We start from the raw sequence: 18,388 nt of genomic DNA on the forward strand, positions 1-18,388 counted from the left end.
TGAGGCTCTCTCTGGGCCTCTCACTCTCTCACTGCAGGCAGATCGCTGGTCTTTCTGTCGTCTACCGTCTCCTCTCCGGTTTCGCCCCCCAACCCCCCAACCCCCCCCGCCCGCTCTGTCTATCTCTCCCCAATATTTCCACAGGGCGCTCAAGGTCCGCCAGCAACCCCCTTCTGGTAAAACTACCAAAATCAAGAATCACTGCTCACCTTCTCTGTTTCATTCCTCATTTTTCTTGCCTTTTTAATAAACTCCCACACACTCTTCAATCCCATTCTTCCTTCCAGGACTTCAAAGCAACTGTTCACCACCACCTCTTATCTTCCCCCATCCAAAAACATGATCTTTTCTTCCCCTGTTAATCCACCTCAACCCCACCTCCTTCAAATTCCCTGCTTTCCTTCCGGAAAGTTCCTGTATTGTCCATTTTGTACTCCCTGTGTTCCCCACCCCATCCCTCTCCCTTCCACAGATCACCTAATGTCTCTGTTCCCCACTGTTTTGTCCTTCCCTCTCCTGCCCCTCTTGTCTCATGCCCCATTTGTTATGCTTGGTGTGTTCGCTCTCATATGAGCCTCGACAATGTATAAATAAAAATCTAATCATAATTATCATATATTTCTCTATCATATCAATCTATCTATCTCTCTGTCATATTGATATTTCTATCTATTTATCATATCATCACATATATATCTATCTATCATTTCATATCATGCCTATCATTTTCATATCTATATCATCATAAAGTATCATGTCTATCTCTATATTATATCACGACATATCTATCATATCATATCATATCTCTCTAACATATCATATCATATCATATCTCTCTAACATATAATAACATATCATATCAAATCATATCTCTCTAACATATAATAACATATCTAACACATCATATCATATCTCTATCATATCACCACATATCTATCTATCTATCTATCTATCTGTCATATCATATCATATTTCTCTAACATATATCATATCATATCTATCGACTATCATATATATATATATATATATATATATATATATATATATATATATATATATATATATATATATATATATATATATATATATATCTTTCATCACTGTCTATCACATAATCATCACATTTCTATCTTTCTATCATATGAGAACATATCACATCATATCTATCAACGATCAGGAGCCTGGTGTTGGCGCAGTGGTTAGGGCAGTGGCTTGGGATCCAAAAGGTCCTGAGTTCAAGCCCCGTTGGGCCACTGAATTAATACACCAGGGGGTTGACTCAGCTTGTCATCCTTCCGAGGTCGGCGAAGTTAGTACCAGTGTACTGGGCCAGTGTATACCCCAGTTAAAATAGGTGTACCATATCCCTGTGTCGTTGGAGGCGACAAGGGTTGCGTCAGGAAGGGCATCGGGCGTAAAACATGTGCCAAATCACTATGCGGAGCATACGGATGATCCGCTGTGGCGACCCCTAACGGGAGCAGCCGAAAGAAGAAGAAGAAGATCTATCAACGATCACATATGCTGTCTATATACGTATCTATAATATCATATCATATTAATATCATATCTATCTATCATATTTATTATAGTTATATATCATATCATATCATATCATATCACATCATTTCTATCAATGATCACATATGCTGTCTATATACGTATCTATAATCTCATATCATATCTATCATAGTTATCTATCTTTCTATCATATTATCTATTGTGTTTAGATCCATTATGCTGGGACTTTCGTTTTAGATCTATAATTGGAATTCTCATCAAGTTATCAAACTCACCTTTAATCGTTGTATATATTTCCCAGCTATTTATAAACGCCATAATTATGACTCATACTACATCAACACCATATGTCGAACAGAGGAGATCCTTGAAACACCATATATGTATTCCAAAACTAGTCGGTTTTGTTCCCTCATGACACACACACACACACACACACACACACACACACACACACACACACACACACACACACACACACACACACACACACACACACACACACACACACACACACACACACACACACACACCAACCCCAAACCCCATGAGTAGTTAAAAAATAGATGATCTCAAAAAATGGACTCTCTTTTAAAGGTGCAACTCAATCCCAAAAGCGATGTTTACGTTTGCCATGTTATTTATATCTGAAGGTTGTAATCGAATGGCAATACAAGTAACGTGGAGTGTCTGCCTCGTTGCCCCGCACAACGACCGCGTCGGATCACCGCCCGCGCACACTCATTACACAGCGTCGGACCATTGCTGTACGACATTATTTAACTGTCATCCAAATCCGAAGACCCAACTCACAACTTCGCACCCGACCACCAATTTATGAATCACGACCCCACAGTGATCCGAGTTCAAATAAGGACCCTGAGGAGAATGACCAGGTGTTCGTCTGTTCGTCGAGTCCTCAGCACGTGCAGGTAACTATGTAGCCTTTCCGTTGCTGACCCTTCTGGCCTTCCTCTCCCTCCCCTCCCGCATTTCCCCCATTAATTGATGCTGGAACCTCACGTAAGATATCGGATCAGCGAGCGACACCAATGAAGTAATCATCATCATTAGGGGCGGCAGACATCATGCAAACTATATATGGTGTAACTGTGTTAGGAAAGCGCGGAACCCTGAGAGCCTCGTCTTTCCTCACTGAGGACATGAGTTCTGCTCTCCAAACCCTCACAAGATCTCACAACGGTCCGTGTTAACACATCCCGAGGCGTCAATTGTAATAATACAACACAAACGTTGTTTTTAAAATCCCCAATCCTTTCAGCACATCTAATTGCCATGACAACGGTTCTCTTTACGCAATATGTGCGATCGAAATAGCGTTCGCGCGGTTACGGCGCGCAACAACACACCGCGAAAGAGCACCGCTCCGCAGGTGTTTCGGTCAGCGACCACCTGTAGTCCTCCGAGCGTGGAACAGTCTCGTCATGGCATTCCCTGGCGGCGCAGAGCGCTCCCGTCGGTGTGCTCACCTGACGTCGTGACCGTGTTGGGAAAGAGAGGAACGACGAGCCTGGAAGCGGCGGGCAGTGTTGCCGAGTGCGGCCTCCCCTCGAAGCGGAACGCTCGACTCGCCTGCGCTTTCATCCGAGAGTGTCGGCAGCGGGTCGTGCGGGGAGGGCCCGGCACTTCGTCACGCGCTCGCTGCAGGTTAAGCGACGAATTATGGGATCGTCGGTCCCCTTGGATCGTGGTGGAACATCGGGCTTTGATCTCTATTTGGGGAGACCGACAGGGAGGAGGGGCCTGGGTGTTTATACCAAGCTTCTTGGGCATTACGTTTGTCGGCATTGAATTATTGGCCTCGATATTTTGGGGTTGATAACTTGATATTGGCACTTTGGGAACTTTTTCTTAACGGCACAGTTAAAAGTATCACATATTAAAATAAAATATATCTCAAAAGAGATGTAATTTAATCGTCATCACACAAAGGATTTCATTCTTCGATCCTGATTCTGATATCCCATACTCTGTTAAATAGTCTGCCAAAGCAGTTTCTTGGAAAGGATCACACGAGGTGGTTTGCCATTGTCTTCTCAGCAGTAGTTGGGACAAGAATTTGGAATTTGTTCAGGCTGCCGGCGAGAGCTCGCCTCCTCTTCATGAAGGACACCGTGGGATCTTTAACGTCCACCTACTATAATGCTTTACAATCGGGATTCAAACCTAGGCGAGACAGCTTCGAGGCGAGTGTGCGTACCTCTAGGGAGGTCTAAGCCACTCTGCCATCCCCATTCTGGAATGCAGGAGGCCAATTGGCTCTGTGCCATATCCACACCCCATGAACATGAAATCCATTAAGTTATATTAGTATATACAGTAAAAGGATGGTTGGAAGCAGAGAAGTACATTCCGCTCAAGAATGCCTGCACCCTCTCTCCAATCCAATGAGGTTATTATTTGCGTGTCTTATATTAACCAATTAACGTATTACCTCCACCACCAAAGGTGAAAGGATGTTATGTTTTCACCCCTGCCTGTCTGTTTGTTTGTGTGCAGGATCTCTCAAAAAGTTGGACGGATTTGGATGAAATTTGGTGGACAGGTTGGGTGTGTGATGAGGACGAAATGATTGGATTTTGGTGAAGATCCGAATCCAGATCTGGATACGAGAATTTTTTTTTATTTTTAAAGTGATTCTTCACCATTGAGAGATGGAGCCAAAAACGACATATAGCAAGATATATATATATATATATATATATATATATATATATATATATATATATATTTTTTTTTTAATTGGCCCCGATATATTCTACTGGATCAGGCATTGCTTGGCAGAGTTCTCTACCCTACTGTGCTCTACCGAGTGCCCTTCGAGCTGACTATTCTTACCATTCAGACCTCGCATCCAATTTTTTAGTAGTATAATTAAAGGCTACCTGTCTAAATTCAAGGTTAAAGATTAAATTCAAGAACAAGAATTAAAATAGGTTCAAGACCGGCATACAATGACCCATTGTTTTTGAGATACTGTGGGGTTTTTTAACGTCTCCAAAGTGAATGTGAACAGGACAGCCAGATGGAGATCACCATTACTAAGGTGGTGTGCTCCAATATGCCGAACATCGTGCACACACTGCACCAGCATGGCAGTTTTAGTAAAGTACTGTATTCCACTCCTCAGATCTTCTCTACGGACAGCTCACAGGTCAGTACACTACCAAATGATATATCTATCCCACACAACTACAATACCCAGGATTTAATGGAGGTCTCCCTTCTGAATAATAAAAGGGCTTGATTCTGCTTTGCTTCCAAGATCTGATAACATCAGGTATATTCAAACTGATGAATCACAGTCACCAATGGCAAGTTGAGAGGAAAAACGTATTGGGAGTGTTGATGATTAAAAAGTTTTTATCAATTGTTAATGATTAAAATTAGAGAAGGTTTCCAAGAAACCTGGTGGCAAACATCAGTAACCACTACTTTCCGTGTCTCGTTTTGGTGGATTTGATATATTTCGATGGAAGTCACAAGACTGGCAGGCAATCCATACTTTCCATATTGATTCTAAGCTGGAGAAGCGATTTACTGTTCACTTTTTATGATTTATAGCAGCTGCCAATGATTGGATATAGAACTAGAATTGCAAACATTCACAAGTGAATGAAATGTCTCCTCCAATTTTCACTCCTCATCACAAAATATGACGGCAAAATAACGGGGTTCAAAATGTATGTTCCTGCAGCCATAAATCCCTGTGTTGGGACATTTTTGGTCTTTGACCCATGTAAAATCAAACTGCCTCTTTGTTAAAATGAACAGATTAGAACTGGAAAAAATGCATGAAAAAATTACAAAATGCTTTTTGTAGACAAAATCGAGGCTCATGGAAGAACCTTGCAGACAAAGGCGAGGAACACAGAATGGACCAGAATATATCAGAACAAGAAAAGCCTAGTGGAAAGGGGGGAAACACACTAACAGCAAGGTAGAAGGACACGATGGAGGGGTACTTAGAGGCAGAATATGCAAGGGAAAGAAGAAGATCAAATGGAGGGGGACGAGGACATAGGGATGAGCAATATGGATGCAAGCTCAAACACAAGAAATGGAAACGACAAAGTGGGGATGAAGCAGAAATGCAACATAAAAATAAACTCGAAGGGCACTCTGTGACGTATCCAGATACCCTTTGAGATGTGCTATATCCCGTTTCTGGTCCTATCAATGAAGAATCACTTAAAAAATTAAATAACTCTCGTATCCAGAACCGGATTCGGATTTTCACCAAAAATCGAGTCAATTGGTCCTTGTGACACACCCAACCTGTCCACCAAGTTTCATCTGATCCATCCATAACTTTTTGAGATATCGTGATATACTGTATATATATATATATATATATATATATATATATATATATATATATATATATATATATATATATATATATATATATATATATATATATATATATATATATATATATATATATATATATATATATATATATATATATATATATATATATATATATATATATATACCGGGGGTAGTGACGTGCGCCTGAAATCTGGCTACTCGGAGGCTTGGGTTGGAGGATCGCTTGAGAACGGGTGCTCTGCGCTATGAGAGGGTGTAGGGCAGCCTGGAAATCATGGCGAAACCCAATCCTTATTCCTGTGTCGTAAGAAGCGACCAGGGTTGCTTCAGGAAGGGCATCCGGTGTAAAACCTGTGCCAAATCAGTATGTGGATCATAACGGGTGATCCGCTGTGGCGACTACTAACGGGAGCAGCCGAAACAAGAACAACAACATATATATATATATATATATATATATATATATATATATATATATATATATATATATATATATATATATATATATATATATATATATATATATATGTGTGTGTGTGTGTGTGTGTGTGTGTGTGTGTGTGTGTGTGTGGGTGGATATGGGATGACCTGAGTTGTTGGTGCTCAGTCATCTTGAAACTCTGAAGGGAAGAATGGGATCGAACAGACTGAGGAAGTTAGTTCCACAGGTGAGAATAAAGAGGACTGAATGAGTGGAGGTGATCAGTGAGATTATTATTATTATTATTATTATTTGGGGGGGAGGGGGAGTTCTGAAGAGTGCATTTTGAGAGGTTAACAAGACGTGAGTTACTTGCAGGAACCAGGAGGGAAGGGGTGGAGGGTGTGGGGGAGGGGGGAGGAGGGCAAAGCAACAACAGAGCACAGAGAATGCAAGACCAAAAAAGGGGCATTGGAAGACAAACAGGCCATTGACCTTTCTGAAATATTGAGAATAGCAGGCCCTGAGACTCAGCTTTATTGCAGTCGATTCCATTGATTGAAAGGGCCTTTCCATGGCATCAATAAATGCAAAGTGTGAGGCAGGGGCACCAACCCAGAGGGAAGAGCAATATTCCATTGAATTTCAGATGAAGGGTTTTTAAGCTGAAAAAGTTCAGATTTGTCAAAGAAAGGCTTTGCACGATGGAGGATGCCCAGCCAGGTGCTTGTTTTGGAGGTCAACTTTGATATATGGTTTGTTATAACCCAATAAAGTCCATGGCTGATGGTGAAGCCCAGGCGTTTGAGGGATTGAACTTCTTGAAGAGGTTTGTTAAAGAGGTTCACCAGATGGTCTTTCTCGAGAGAAAAAGTGAGTTTGTGGTTTGTCAGCATAAAAAGATATATTCCAAGTGTTGGATTAGCTCACAATTCAATTGCAGAAAAAGAAGAGGCTTCTGTCTGTTGTCTGAAGGATGAGAGATGCTTCAACAGAGGGTGGAGTAATCAATAAAGAGATAAAGAAGATTTTCCAGATAAAGTGAAAGACTGTTGATAAAGAGGAGCAGGCCTGGGCCCCAGCCACTGCATTGGGGCACTCCAGTCTTGACAGGGAGAGAATATGAGATGATCCTGTTGAGTTACACACTGACTGCAGAAGTGGAGTGAAGTTCAGAAGCCATGACAAGAGGTGGCCTTGGATGCCATAGGCAGAGGGTTTGGATAGCAAGAGAGTATGTCATACTGTGTCAAGTGCTAGAGATATGCCTGGAAAAATGGCCCTGATTTCATGTGTGACATTGAGGGCCTCTATCCTTTGTTGGGAGAAGCAGAATGTTCAGCGTGTAGTGAACAGGTCTGAATGTGAATTCATGATTATCTGAGATCAGGCCATCAGAGAAAAGGAAAGATTACATGACCTTGCTGAATAATTGGAAGTATGCTAATAGGCCTGCAGTTAAGAGGATCTGTTTTTTGCGCCATGTTTCTGTAATGCAGTGATGTTGAGTTACTTCCAAGGAGATGGAAGGTGACCGACAGCAAAATATTTGGTAAATGGAGCAGAAAAAGGATGTGCAAGAGCAGCAGAGCAGGCCGTGAGGACACATCCACTGATGTCATTTGGGCCTGTTTCAGACGATATGTTTACTCTCCATCCGCCCATTCGTCTCTCCGTATGTCCATCCGTCTGTCCCACCTCTTGTTTTTTTCCGACTTTTTTTCCAATACTCTTTAACATATTCAACTGAAACTTGGTAAATGGCTTTATTATAATAAGTGAAAGAAAAAGTTAAAGTTTCAGGCCGTTTCATCAATTTTTCAGTAATGCCCTCTTAAACTTAGAAAATATCACACATTTACATTGGTCAGTGTTCATCTACCCTGACTCCACCTCACTGTTTTACACCTATTGGCTGGTAAGCTGGCCTGACTCCACCCACGTAAAATCATGTGCTGCCTTTGCATGAAACCACAGATTGGCAGGCCTTAGGCTTTAGGTCCGGGTGTTCTTCCATGTCCCCATGCAATTGCAATGATCCCAGGTGTATAACCACGATGCATTTAAAATGCACATAAGCCATATGCATGTTTTTGCTTCATGTATGTACATCAGGTTATGAAACAGCATAGATCGGCAGGCATCGGGCCTTAGGCCTGGTGATAGTCCATGGCCCAGTGCTATTGGAACTAGAAGGGCACTCGGTAGAGTGCATACCTTCACCACGCAATCCCTGATCCAGTAGAACATATTGGGGCCATATTTTTGAGATATCATGTTATATATTGTTGTGGTTGACGAAATTCGCAAACCACCATTCAGGTCCCGTAGGTGAGATATCTCTGTAAGTATATGTGTAGTTAGGCCCAAACCCGTTGTTTAGAGGGAATAAATGTCATTCATTCGGGCTGCGACCCTTCGGGATAGCCGTTTTTCTTTTACTATCTTTATTTTGGACCAGCCGCCATTACTACCACCACAACCACCACCAACCACATCTCAACAGCCATCACACAACAACCACCAACCGCAACGCCGCTTCACAACAACAACAACGCCAACAGCCACGACCCTTGCCGTCACATCTCGCTCTCGCAACCATCGCATCACCGCCATTCCCGCGCCGCTTGTGGGCACCGATCCTGGACTCGTACAGGGCGCGCACCGAGCAGTGGGTGCAAAAACACCAGCCTTTCCGAGAAATCGGATCAAGAACGATTCACGCTCACTTCTGTTCCGTCCTATCAGCGAGCGTGGGGCGGTTTGGCCCTGCCTCCAGGTGCGTCGGAGTATAATCGCTATATGCAGATTCGCGGATCAAGAATCATTCACGCCCACTTTTCCTCTGTCCAATGGGGAGCGTGGCTCCGCCCCCGAGCGATTCCTGATCCAAAAATCTGCATATGATTTCTCCTGTCGGACTATAAAGCACCGAGCGCGGAGCGAATCGAGGCAGTTGGAGGGAGTTGAGAAGAGGAGGCAGTTGGAGGGAGTTGAGCAGTTGGAGGCAGTTGGGAAGAGTTGAAGAGTTGAGAAGAGGAAAGAGTTGGAGAGTTGTGGCGGCGGCGAAAGCAGTCGAGAGAGTGTCTGTCGGGGTCCGGAGAGGCTGGAGAAGCCAAGGATCTTTGTGGAGGTCTGCGCTCGTGTCAGAGTAGGGGAGCTGCGGAGAGGGGAGGCCGGTAACGCGACCGAGGTCGCAGTGGAGTCGCTCGTCGCGGGACCCAAGCCAGCCAGATATCCTCTTTCCCCCGAGCATCAACAACCCCCCCTGTTTCCCCCCCGCGCTGAGATAGTGTGAGAAGGGGGCCCCGTTCCCACCCCATTCTAGGCAGTGCCAGCGAGGCCCGCGGAGTCGGGGCGCCGCCGCCATTTTGCGGCTCATCACCAGACGGGTAGGCTCGACGCGGTCTCGGCCCCAGGCCCGTCTGCCCCCTCATCGTTGAGGGTGGCCCCTTCCTTTTTCTTTTGCTTTGAGTATATGTGTTGTCGGCGCCGTCTGTGAAGTAAAACTGCATAAGTGTTGCCGTGTGCTCGGTAGTCGGTAGTAGATCTGCAGTGTGTTTTTCTTTTGTTGCATTTGCTTTTTGTGCAGAATTGTTGTGTTTCTTTAGTTACTTTTACATTTGCTTTTGGTGCATAATTGTATATGTGTGCTTTCCGTTTGCCGCAGATTAAATGTGCTTTATGTTGAACTGTTTTTCCCGTTTCGCTTCGTCTTTTCTTTTATTGAATCTCCATCTTACTTCACGTAAAGGGTTGGTCGTGGGCTAAATACGCCCGATAATTAATCGAACCGTCGAGGTTGACGATAACACCGCTCGGTTATCCCGATAGTACGGAATGGGTCGCTTAAAGTGGCCCGTGTCCGAAGTCGACCTGCGGCGAGGTGCGATCGCCCGGTCTACCCTCCGTGTGGGTACTTAGGTAGGTCGAATTTGGCGAGCAACCCTATCCCACGCGGGGGGCCGATTGGCACGATCGTGGTGAGGCCGAAAGGCCCACCCGTGACTAGTTCCCGGCGTTAGTCCGAGAGGGTCACGACGGGATTGTCCGTCCGGTGGGCGACGTGCCGCGATTCGAGTTACGTGGCCGCTCGCACGCCGGCGGGCGCGAATCCGCAAGAATATCGTTTTTCGCCTGATCTCTTAATGGTGAAGAATCACTTAGAAAATTATCAGATCAGGATCCAGATCCGGATCTTCACCAAAATCTAATCAGTTCAACCTTGTCACACACCGAACCTGTCCACAAAATTTCATCTGGATCCGTAAAAAACTTTTTGAGATGTCCTGTACACAAACAGACAAACAGACAGACAAACATACAGAAAGGGGTGAAAACTTAACCTTCTTCAACTTCGGTAGCGGAGGTAATGATGCCAGGTATATAACCACAATGTATTATGAATACACATAAGACATACACATGTTTTTAGATCTTCGTGGAGGATCTCTAAGTCATACTCACGTTGTTGTTCTTCATCTTCTTCTTGTGGACCTTTTAGATCCTCATGGAGGATCTCTAAGTCTCACTCACATTGTTGTTATTCATCTTCTTCTTGTGGACTTTTTTGTTTCACAGCCGACAGTTTTCATCGAAACTTCCTGAAACTTGGCGTATATATATGTAAAAATACCCTACACAGACAGTAACCATCTCCGATTTTGAAAATTCCTCCTAGAAAAAAAAGTTATGACGTCAAAATATCTCCGCTAATGGAAATTTCCTAAAAAATTATCTCCGAAACGAGGCAAGCTTTTTGAATTCTGTTTTCGGGAATCGAACAGGGCATTGGCAGAGATGAATTACCGCACATATGATACATCAATATGACGTCATATCAATTTTTATGACGTCATTCCTATTTTTTGACATTTTTTGTTTCACAACCCAGAGTTTTCATCGGATCTTCGTGAAACTTGCCATGTATATGCAGAAAGCCCACACGCAGGCAGTACCCATCTCCGATTTTGGAAATTCTTCCTGGAAAAAAGTTGACGTCATAATATCACCCCTAATGGAAATCGCCGATATCATTATCTCCGAAACTAGGCAAGCTGTTTGAATTTTGTTTCTGGGAATCAAGCCGGGCATTAGCACAGATAATTTATCGCAAATCTGATACATTACAATGACGTCATATTCGTTTTATGACGTCATCATTAAGAGGACGAGGATCTCAGCTCATTTGAGCTTGTTGCTTCATGTATGTACATCAGGATATTTATTTACCCTCGCCGAAGGAGTCTGTATTGGGTCTATTTGTCTGTTTGTCTATCTGTCTGTTTCTTGCAAAATCCAAGATTTTTCAAGTATGTTGATTACTCGATTTTGTTATTCTGTCTGTCTGTTTATGTGTTCTTTTTGTCACCTTCAGGTCACAATTTAAAACCGATCTTCAGGAAACTTCACCACATGGTAAAATTTGTCAGAAGGAAGAAGACTTTGTTTTCGAGGTCAAAAGGTCAACATCGGCCAAAGGTCAACAACTTAGGTGGGATTTCTAAAATCCTCAATTTTGACCTGATTGACTTGAAATTTGAAGAGGATTTATGTTTCAGGTCGATGAATTCAACTAGCCAATTAATTTGAGTTCAACATGGACCAAAAGGTTAACATAGGCCAAAGGTCAACAACTTAGGTGAGAATTCTGAAATACTCAATTTTCATCTGATTGACTTGAAATTTGAAGAGGATTTATATTTCAGGTCCCTGAATTCAACCATCCAAATATTTTGAGGTCAACATCTGCCAAAAGGTCAACACAGGCCGTGTTTTTTAAATTGTCAATTTTCATCCGATTCACTTGAAATTTGAAGCGGAGTTGCATATTTGGTCACTAAATTCGACCACCAATTATTTTTCAGGTCAAATTTGTTTTCTGTATTTTGCAAGTATCGTACCCTGCATGGTGTCTTCTTGTTTGTTTGTCCACAGAGAACTTTATTTTTCTCTGCAACCGCTTATCGGATTGAGATGAAATCTACACCTGAGGAGCGACTGCTCATGCAGAATGTTTTGTTGATGATCATGACGTCATAGGTGACGTGGGGTGGCAGCCATGTCGGAAAAACAGAAAAATTTTAGAGCTCTGAATCTCTGAAACCGCACCAAGGAAAATTGAAGCTTGGCACATGGCAAGTACTCTTCATGGGGAATCAGTGGAATTTTTATACCATAGGTGCCTTCTTTATGACGTCATAATTGACTTTTTGAAACTTTTTGAGGGTCTTCTAGAAATAAATTGGTCCACAGAAAAGACATTGATGATGTCATCGGTCACGTGATTTGGCAGTCATTTTTTTTTGTTTTTTTAAACCTTCAAAAATCTTCTCTGAAGTGGCTGAACAGATCAAGGCAAAACTTAAACGTATGACCGCCTTTCCATGAGTAACAAAATGTTCACACAAATACATCATAGGTCACATGGTTTGACAGCCATATTCCATTTACCCTTAAACCAATAAAAAAAATCTTCATCTCCAGAACAGCTGGACAGATCAAGGAGAATCTTCACACAAATGTTCCCCAAGCCCTGGGTGTACAAGTTTGTTCAGGAATAATTGATGTCACATGGTTTGGCAGCCACATTGGATGGAAGAAAAATATTCAATAATGTTTTCGCTGGAATCAAAGTGAAACTTCAGAATTATGATCCAGTAGTGATGAAATACATGTTTTAAATTTCTACTTGATCAGATGCATTGTCTGGCAGCCAGAATGAAGTTTTTTGGTTTGGGTTGTTTTTTTATTTTTTTTGAAAAAGGCTCACTTGGCTGTGCCTGGATGGGTTTGAGGGTAAAGGAGTAGCAGCTGAAATGTGAATCCTATCTGGGTTCCTCATAATGACTTCATCTTTTCTTTTTTGCTTGTTTGGGTTCTTCCTGGTGACTCCAATGCATGACTGTACCTATTTGGTCTTCCATTTGCTTTGAATTGAATGTATTTTAATTCCATTCAAAATTCAATTGAATAAAAATATAAAAACGTCTCGCTTATTGTTTTAAATTTTATGGCTCATCTGTTCTCATAATACCTGGTACCGTATTGCATGAGTGTTCCATTCACCTAGTTATTGTTATGGTGTTTGGACATTCACCCACCCACATGCATTGTGTTGATTTCACCAAGTATGCCAAGGGAAAGAATCTAGAGGAATGAAACTCGAGGACATCCATACCACAGTGTATTGAGCAAAAAATGTTGGCGTTCCCTGAGGCTAATGCACGGGGAGTCACCTTTGAAATTAGCTTGCCATAGACCTTGCAAGCCATCAAAACAAGAGCTACGGTCCGCGTCTTCACACTCCGTGACGATGGTGTAAATGAAAACAATTAACCGCTTATTCTGAAAAGTTCTCTATCTATCATATCTTCTGTTCACTGTGCAAGTATGCCACAACATTCCTATTTGACTTGAAAATTCGTGTTTTATTACTCAAAACATGGTATGAGACTGAGATCTCTTCACTGCTGCAGGACCAGAGAGCACGTTCCACAATAGCTATCGCCGCATGTATCCTGACCAACAGGGTGTGTCTGTCACACACAGCATCTTGTCCATCCATTGTCCACACATGCAGATCAGGAGAGGTGGCCAGTTTAATTTTGTACATGCCAATTGCCACACGGATCCTCCCTACTGGCTGACAAACTAGAGAGAGTTGCGAACTGAAGCAACACATAGTTAATGGTATAGTTTGTACTGCAGAGGCACCTGTCTACTAGTTTAATTATCAATGATGAAAGAGACTGCTTTTGCTTGATTGATAATGGAATTGTCAATTCTTCTGACTCCCTTTCCCACATGCTTTCAAATTGGCATACATAATAAATCTATATGGTCCCTAACATTTTTCTCTTTACTATCCTTGTCTTCTCTAAGATATTCATTTCATTTCTCTTGTACTCTCTCTCACTCTTTGGCTTTATTTCCGAAGGTGCACTCTTTTTTTATTTTGATAGTTCACCTTGATTCTTGTGTCTTCACCTTCATTTTTTAATTTCTGTGCTGTTATGTGACTTCCTCCTCCATCCCCCTCCCTCCCCACTTCCTCTCCTACTCCTCCTAAAATTAAATATCTTTCTAGTCCCACTGATAAAGCTTTTAACGCTATTCCAATCACTGTCTGAGCATTCTTTGCTGTCAAGCTTATAAATGTTTCCATGCAGGTCAATAACACCATGATGAAGTAAAGTAGACCTTCTCTCTTGTTTTTTCTGTATCTCATAATTTTCTGTTTCCTTCGAGAAGAATAATAAGCCACTTTGTATTTCCTGCTCTTGTGTCAAACCACCATCGGAGCATCTTTCTTGGGTCTGCTTTTTATCATGATCATGGCTAATAATCCCCCCTGTCTTCAGCAGGTTCAGTAAACCACTTTCACTGTGGCATGTATGCTGGTGAAAACTGAACCGAAGTTGTCCCCTCTCTCCTCACAGTGGGGAGATTTTTTTTGTGCCCATTATGACCTAACCCTGGGTACTACCAAAACGTATGCAATTTATTTTATTTTGCTCCAACAGGATCACAAACAACATGGATAAACGCTGCTTATTTATTACATCATAAAAAGGAAATATTACAAAAGGTTGTGTCATTAGTGACTAGACATTGATACGTCACTTGATGCATTGGGTGAGGCATTTATATCTGACACATTTTTCATAATTTGGGCGGGAAGCAAGAAGGGTAAAGCGAATTTATATTTTTTCCCAGTGTTGCAGGTGATGCCTGAAAGTTTTGAGTGATGGAATACTATGAAATACAAATGAGAATTCACCTGCATGTATCGAAGAATTGACGGAACAATCACTGCAACCATCCACATAATTGCTTAAGACACATTGCATGCTGTAATGAACAATACGCTGATTCGTGAATGCAACAATTCCATCAGGGCCCATTTGTCAGATGTAACTTTAAGTAACTGGTTTATGCCTCAGCATAATCTCTGACCAGCATGCTTTCCAAACATGTGCTCCACGCAGTCTTTATCATGTTCCTTAATTTTTTACAGCACTAATAAATGTGTCAGATATTAATGTCCCACTCTGTTAATTGATGTACACCCTTCCTTTCTCATTCCCTTCATCTTTCTTTTCCCTCTCCAATTCTCGTTTTATACCTCCTTTATCATCCATCTTCAGTCCCTGCAGTGCATCTGTGCCCATGGGATTTGAAGAATGATACTGAGCAGTCCGACGGCAAAAATACAAAGCCACAAATATCTGTTGTCTCTTCCAGAGGTAGTTGACTGGAATTTCTCAGTGAAACCGAAACTTGAACATTTGTGCTGAGGCCGACACAACAAGGTAATGTTATTTTAAAAAATTCCATCATATGTAGTAGGATTTCGCTTTGGAGTTTCATTTTCACTTATTTCCAACAAGTAATGTGGTTGCAGGAGCATTACACACATCATAGACTTTGGTCTTTGGCAGAGGCAACAGCAATAGAAGAAAAATGGGGGAGAGACATCTCCATTGTTGTCTTTAATGATTATTGACACCGTCTTGGGTGCTTTTCCTTTTATGATACACATGATTCAACTGAATACAAACACATATATTTTTCTCTTCTATAAATGTGATATTCTATTTAATTCAGCCATGTACTCTTGTCCCGAGCCAATTATCCATTCATTAATGCTAACACACGATGGCATAATGAAACTGATTTTACCCTACATGTTAAAATGAGAGTTGGATTGTTTGAGTGCATTACTACCTCAAATAATGTAGTTTTAAGCCTGAAATTCTTCCCAACATACCAAACATTGCTTTTGTGATGATTTTATGTAGTTAAAGAGAAATATCTTTTAATTTCGTAGCAGGATGAAAATGTTGGTTGTGCGCCATGTCAAAGTAACATCGAAGCCAATGTGAATAACGCAATACACCCAACCCCACTTGATCGTAAAATGGATAATCAGGAATTGGATTTTGCGTGATTTACTTTTCAATATTAAAACTCCATTTTCACACATAATGACTCGGGATGTGTTTGGTAAGTTCAAATGAGGCGTCAGCACTTTTTTACTGGGGGAAACAATAAAGAATACAGGCTAATTGCTCTGCAATGTGGAACTTTTGAAGTGATGTATTTCTGCCCCAGAATGCTCAGCGGCATGCATGCACAGAAACTCCTAGTAACGACGAAAGTAGATGATAAATGGGGTTTCTGGGACGCCCATTCAAATGAATGGGGGAAAAGGGCAAAACTTTCTGACTCAAGCCCCAAAAGCCCAAAATAGGAGACTGATTTTCTCCCCACCTATCCCCTTCCCTCCCATACAAGCAAATGTAAAATTTAGACTGAAAGATTGAGACTTACTGATTAAAGCACTTCTTCCCCCCCAACATAATCACAGTCCTTTTGTATTTTCATTCCACTCAAAGAGTGAACCAACGAATAGTTACCCATGTTCTACTTTATGGAATAACTTAATTTTCTTATTACATTCATTTCCATCGAGTATATTCACTTTGTCTCTTCAAGCATCAAAGAACAGGAAGTTCACTATCCCTCCTTCGGTTCTGTAAAATGGGGAAGTGCCTTTAAGAGCACAGTCATGCTGTGAAAATTAGGAAGTATTCTGTGCCCATGTCTCTCATGGTTATATCTTAAATCATCAGAACACTAACAGAACAAAGTTTAGCTAAAAGCAAGCAAAAACAACTTTAATAAAAAGAAAAAAGAATATATTTTAAATGCAAGTTTTTCTCAAAATCATTCAAAGCAAGCTGTTTCATTTTCGTGTTAAAATGAGTCAGTCTGGAGTCAGCCAAGCTTCCTCGCCCGAAGCAAAAATGCGACTCATTTCCTATGTGAGACACACCCTGAAAAAACCCATTGTTTTCACATTTCATTGACGTCATCAAGTTGCCTATGTAAACCAACTTGTGTGCCGAGTGTGTTTTATTTCGAATATGGAGCATTTAGATTATTACTACAACCTTGCAGATCAATCGTTTTCACAAGATGAAAGATGAAAGGTGAGATCCTTGTTTTATATTGAATTTTATATATTCATTATTTGTTGTTTTATACAGAATTATATCACGAAACAACCAATAATTATTGTATGTTTTTTTCTAACAGGTTGTCCCCAATAAGAACATCATTGATAACTGATCTGGAACAGGATGCCTCTGAATTACACGACGAGTGGCTAAAAATGAATGACTTCCTTGAAGACATTCAACCGTTCAGAAGAGAATTGAATGACATTTTTGTTGGCTGGAAAAAAATTCTCTCACGTCCTCTAACCTTGAATGAGTCGAGTCAAAGGTGACAAATTATCCCTCTGTCTCTCTGTGTGTCTTTATGTTTTTGTCTCTCTCCCTCTGTCTTTATCTCTGCCTCTGTGTGTGTGTGTGTGTGTGTGTGTGTGTGTGTGTGTGTGTGTGTGTGTGTGTGTGTGTGTGTGTGTGTCTGTCTCTGACTCATTGCTATTATTATTATATTTTTTTCAGTTTAAACACCTGTCTGGATGAACCAAACACACAACTTAATCTTCTGGAGAAATCTGACACGACACTATCTTCTGGAGGTAAATGGTATATTTATTATTTTATTAATATCATAATATAATCATCTTTATATACCCTAATTGTTCTTCATTCTTTGTTTTGAACAGAATATGGTGATCGAGTTTCAAAAACAAAAAAACAAACCATCAGACTGCTGCGAAAGAAGATTTTGTTCAATGTTATTACTTTTGTTTAATTATAAATGCTTTCCATATAATTATCTGATTTTGAGTTACTAGAAAATAATAAAGGAGATGCAAAAGGGGTGGGGGGGGAAGGTGCGCTCCCCCAACGACCCACCACCCCACCACCCCTTCATCCCTCTCACCCTCCGTGTGTGTGTGTGTGTGTGGAAGGGTGGGGGTGGGATGAGGGGGGGTGGGTCAAAGGAGGGGGCGCACAGAGGGGTGGGGCTTGTGTGGGTGGCTGGAGCTTGTGTGAATGTGGCTTGTGTGGGTGGAACAATTTATTTAAATTAAATAAACATGCTGTGTGTGGGAACGAATCAATTAATCACTAATTATGTGGATATAATGGATGTGGATGTGACTTATGT

At 41.5% G+C, this 18,388-nt stretch overlaps 1 protein-coding gene and 1 long non-coding RNA gene across 10 annotated transcripts in view; one reads left to right on the forward strand and one right to left on the reverse strand.

Annotated features, from left to right (window-relative positions):
• The window catches only part of SHISAL1 (shisa like 1), a 116,936-nt gene extending 113,658 nt beyond the window's left edge, over window positions 1–3,278 (reverse strand). For 2 of the 9 annotated variants that reach the window (XM_085884212.1, XM_085884213.1), the window contains exon 1: window positions 3,012–3,274. The gene's annotated coding sequence lies outside the window, so the exon portion shown is untranslated. Of the gene's footprint in view, window positions 1–2,891 lie in introns of all 9 variants that reach the window. The other 7 variants (XM_085884211.1, XM_085884209.1, XM_085884214.1 and 4 more) reach the window with 6 other exon arrangements.
• Window positions 1–18,072, forward strand: part of LOC147024370 (uncharacterized) — a 56,889-nt gene extending 38,817 nt beyond the window's left edge. The window contains exons 2-4 of the long non-coding RNA XR_015058993.1: window positions 15,448–15,612; window positions 17,402–17,590; window positions 17,776–18,072. This is a non-coding gene — a long non-coding RNA (uncharacterized LOC147024370). The remainder of the gene's footprint in view (window positions 1–15,447; window positions 15,613–17,401; window positions 17,591–17,775) is intronic.
• Window positions 18,073–18,388: the final 316 nt, after the last annotated feature.

The sequence above is a fragment of the Eptatretus burgeri genome, chromosome 6 (assembly GCF_056783735.1).
Source record: "Eptatretus burgeri isolate ZD-2024b chromosome 6, Ebu_testis_v1, whole genome shotgun sequence".
Taxonomy (NCBI): Eukaryota; Metazoa; Chordata; class Myxini; order Myxiniformes; family Myxinidae; genus Eptatretus; species Eptatretus burgeri.